The following is a 5274-nucleotide window of genomic DNA, read 5'->3' on the forward strand; positions in this document are numbered from 1 at the left end:
CTAGCTCTAGAGCTCTAAATTTAGGTTCTATGACTCCTATTATAAGTCTCTGATTGCACAGAATGAGATGTCGGAAGAAGATATAGAATTAAGGCAAGTTCCACCCAGGATTTAGCACTTCTGAGGCCCCCACCCTTTCAAAAAATGAACTCTCAGAAATTGCCTAACATTTAGCTTTACCTGTGATGGTTAAGCCAAGTCTAATTCTGAACTTGGAAGCTCTCAGTACAAAGACCAACACTGACATTTGTGGCCATGTCTATGTCACAATGGGTTACTTACCTTTTCCAAAACTGATCTTATATAGATGCCTGAAAGTTGGGTGGATTTTCTGGGTTGTTTTTTTTGTTTGTTTTAGGAAAGTCAGGGAGCCTAAGCCTATAATTTCATCTTGCTAGGCCTGGAAACTCTACCTCATGATGTAGATCCACAATGTGCATATAACTTAGTCTCTAGGATAGCAAAAAGTTGAAGGACTTGCTTAATCACACATTTACTATACATCAGAGGCAATATTTGAACCCAGGTCTTTCTGACTCTAAGCTGACTCACTACCCACTTTGCCATGTTTAATTTCTTCAGCAAAGATAATTCCAAAGTATTGTAGATGCAGATGCTTAGAGAAGACTAATGTAGATTTTTTTTAGCTCAGAAGTTCCTTTTATACAACAATAAGTATAGTGTTGACAGTCACTCTTGTAGTGTGCTCCAGGAACTCCTGGGGTCTCAAAAAACCCTTTTAGGGGATCCTTGAAGTCAAAACTATTTTAAAAATAATTCTGAGATGTTTTTATTTTTAATGTGGTAAATATTTATAGATTTAACTCATATGAACAAAAGCTCTTTGTAAGAGGCAAAGGGGTCCTGAGAAAGTTTGAGAACTGCTGGCTAGAAACAACTGCTTGAGCATATACAGCTTCTCTTTTCTCTGAGTACTCATTAAACTGAAAGCATCACCCAGTTTGCATTTAATTATTCTATAATTGTTTTATATTTAGTAATCTTGTGTATATAAGTGGATGAGGGCATAGTGCAATTTGAGAGCAAAGAAACCATATTTCATAGTTTTGTAGCACCCATGACAGAGAATTAATAAGTGTTGACTCAGTAAAACAGTCATACAATTCAGCAAATGGAAAGGGATCTTCAGAGAAACTCACATCAATCCAACTACCTCCAGATAGCACTACTATCAGATAATCCCAGACCTATGAAGTCTATTCCTTTTTTAGTAGTCCCAGGAAAAGTATCTAATAGCACACACTCTCACAAAAGGCCTGGGAAAAAGTGCAAGAGGCTTGTTCCAAAAAAAAAAAAAATTAAAATAATTTCTCAAAGGAATTTAACCTAGCCTGAGAAAGGAAAAAATGGAGAGAGAGAATCAATTCCATTATTCTTTGAGACCTGGAATAGTGGTATTTCTTACAAGAAAAGACTTGATTTTTGGTTCGTAAGCCAATATTTGCATCGCTGAATTCTTACTTCTTGAAAATTAACAGTATTCCTCTCCATAATTTATCCAGAATCACAAAATCCAAGAATTTGAGAATTCAAAGTAATCTCAATATCCATTAGTTCAATCTATATGGTAAAGGATTGTTCCCAATATAATAGACCAGATAATCAAGTGACTATCTAGCCTCTACCTGCAGAGCTCCAAATGGGGAGAACTCACCATCTCTTTTAGACAAACTTCCACATTTGCTTTGCATCTCTATGACCCAGTAAGAAGCTAGAAATTCACAACTTCATTTAGAGGTTTGGCCAAAGTCATAACCATACTAGGATATTTGTGGTCACTAGATCATTTAGGGACATCTGGACTCAAGGTGCATATACTTTCTTCTGCCCTTATCTCCATGGCACTTATGGAATTACATAGTACATGCTTCACATTATCAACTCACTACTCAAAATTTATGAGGACTTTTTGAGTTTCTATGGGAATCATGTAGTAGTTGAAATGCCCCCTGATAAAAGAAAAAGGACACTGCTGGCACTCTTCTGTTTGACAACTTTTCTCTATCCTGACTAGACTCATCTAGCTTCTCTATGGTTTAGACTCCAACTTCTTAGTTCTGTCTTCATGCATACACATTTATCATATAGTTCTCTCTCTCTCTCTCTCTCTCTCTCTCTCTCTCTCTCTCTCTCTCTCTCTCACACACACACACACACACACACACGTATATGTATATGTGTGTGTATACCACCATCACCACTTAGCATTTCACTTGAACTAGTTCTTTTTTTATATTCACTTCTTTCTGATTTCCTTGTATCTGAGAATGCTAGTCCCTTTCCCAGCTCTTTAAGGTTTCTGCTTAACAATTTAAGCTCATACTAGCTTCTTGCAGGGACTCCTCAAGAAGCCATAGCTTCAGCACCTCCTACATGGTTTCAGTGGACTTTCAATATGGTCTTTGTACTGAGTCATTAGATGAGTGAAAAAGGAATGTAGAATGTACTCCCCTTGCATTACTGTATTACTGTATTCTCTTGCCATTAAGTGGCTGAGTTATCAATTATCACTAAGCTAGAGAATATGGTATGGTATAGCAATCAGTTAAACTTGTCACTGGCTGACCTAATGCTTATAGTCAACTCTATCACCTAATAATATTGGTAAAAAACAGGCAGAAGAAATTGTTTCCTCCATGTATGTTTTATTTGCTCCATCAGTAAATAATAAAATAAAATCCTGCATAAGGCCCTATTGTGGTCTCTGATAGCAACCATTTTACATTCTTATAAATATCTGGACAATATGCTTAATTTTTTGCTCTAATCACTTATTTGGGCATTATATGCCCATAACTTTCAAGGTGGGAGCAGGAGTAGTGAGAAAATGATAAAAAGATGACTTGGGCAAGCAAAATACTTTCTATACATCATGTGGTACTATATTTTGGGACAAAAAAATATTAGCCTTGACTCACTCTGATAAGTGCCATGTTACTTTCTAAAAGAAAAATGTTCACAATTTCTACTTCTAAAAAATAAAAGTTTCTTCTGATCTGCTTTCATATCTACCCCTTCTCCCTCTAAAATTACCTTTTCTTCACCCTTCACTGTTTCTTTTCCTCATCACTCATCCTATTGGGAATTCTCAAAAGAGAGAAGTTGAAAAACCTGCCTCCTTCGCAGTGAAGAGAAATAAGCAGTATAAAACCTAGTAAGACAAAATGCAAGTAAAGCCTCCACTAGAAACAATTTATCTCTGCTGAAAAAATTTTACGTCCTGTGAAAGGAGATCAGGATAATTGATGTGGAAGCCCAAAAGACTTCAAAACTGTTTAAAATTCTTTTCCAGTGCAATGAGTAGAGACTTTTCTGGAACTTCTAAGCTTTCAAAGCTGAGTCTCTTTTCTAAGATCAAGCAAGCAAGAGGGTGCCTTCAGGCAAGAGAGATTTACAAATTTCCTCCAGCTAAAATCAGTAAGGTGATTTTCACCACTAACCTAATTCAAACAATTAGAGGCCAACAATTCCTATGAATTTTTATTTACAATATAGTATGTGTTATAGTCAGTTCTCATAGAGGAACTTGCTTTCTTTCATTAAAAATAAGAATGCTAGTTTGATGTGGCAGGACAATAAGAACTGAACTGGGAATACAAATGCTTAGCTTTGATTTCTGCCACTGTCCTCATCCGAGTTCTACCACTGAATAGCTCTGTTACCATAGGCAATTGACTTCATTTCCCTGTGTTTCCTTCTTTGAACAATGAGGAGCATAGGCTAGATAACTTTAAATTCTAACATTCCATTGTTCTTTTGAAGGAGCACCAAAAAAAAAAAAAAAAGAAAGAAATAGGGTCTTCAAATAATTGGGCAACCTTGAACTTTGAGAAGAAAAAAGGAACAAAAGTAAAGACTATAAAATCCATGGGTTGCCACCAAAGAAGAAATCCATATCTGATTCACCCAGAAATATGGTTGCCAAGCTCCCAAGTAAAAGAGAAAACATTGCAACCAGGTAGAAACAGAATACTTATCAAGACATTTCAGTCATCATCTTGAAGGCCTGTTGATCATTAGCAATTAATAAAAGGAATAGCTCAAATATAATACCATATTCTCAAAAGAAAAAAAAATGGCTTGCACCCAAGAAAAAATAGCCATGCATATATGAGTAAAAGCCTATGGGGCAAGGAGGATTTACTTTAGACAATATTTATGACTACCAAGCATTTATTTTAAGAAATTTAATGTTGAGCCAAATCTTTAAAAAGTAAATGCTGAGAAATACTTCAGAAAAGATGGCAGAAAATTCATTGAAAACACCAGTTGGAGTAGAGGTTGGGAAATCCTAGAAGGAATCACTGAGGGTGAAGAAGACAGCCAGAGGCTTGGAACAATGGTTGGGACTGGGACTCCAGTCAAGAAAATCTACACAGAGTCTGTAGAGTGTAGACAGTGCTGAGGCATATGGCTGTATATTGGGTCAGGAAAGATGATGCTGAGCTAACAACAGATCTTGGATTGGGATCACAGAGCCTTATCCAGCAAACTGGGATTGGGGCCTCTGACTCTTTAACAGGCCAAGTAATAGAGATTAGGGGTGATCTTACATTTATATCTCTCCTAACCTAGAGAAGGGTTGTAGTGTTAGAGCTTGCAACCAAGTAACAGTGGCAGGAAGTATGAATGGAAAGATGCAAGCCTAGAGAATCTACAGAGTCTTCCAACTAGGAGAGTCTAGGGTTAGCAGCTAGCTAACGGAGCTCTGACCAGAAGAAAACTTGTGGTTGGGTCACCTATATCTTAAATCAGGGTCAAGAGAGTAAAGTTCACACTGGGAGGGAAGCATTCAGAAAAACTGATGGTCTGAGTTACTCCTGTAATTTTGAAGAACACAGTGCCATGTTTTCCTGAAATATATAGCAGTAGGACCCCAGATAGTGCAATATCAGGGCCAAACAAGACCCTAAAATTCCCTCCAGAATTGTGTAGAACCTAACCCTAACAAAGAGTCCCAGTTCAGGAAGTAAGATAACTGAAAAAAAAATGTCATTGACAGAAAAATATGGAACCAGGGGCACCAAGACACAAATCTAGAATAAAAGAATAATTTCACATCAATATGAAAGGAATACAAAAACGTGTTGGCCTCAAGATCAACTAGAATTCCTAAAAAAAAATGAGTTAAAAAATTGTATTATAAATGAAATGAGACCTGGAGAGAGGTGGATGGGGTTGGAAAACAACAGCCCAAGAGTAAATGCAAAAACCATTATGAACACAAGTCATACACAAAACAAGTGGAGTGCC

Source organism: Petaurus breviceps, unplaced genomic scaffold (genome assembly GCF_028583685.1).
Source record: "Petaurus breviceps papuanus isolate PSGF00001 unplaced genomic scaffold, PetGlider_PUasm1.0 90752, whole genome shotgun sequence".
NCBI lineage: Eukaryota > Metazoa > Chordata > Mammalia > Diprotodontia > Petauridae > Petaurus > Petaurus breviceps.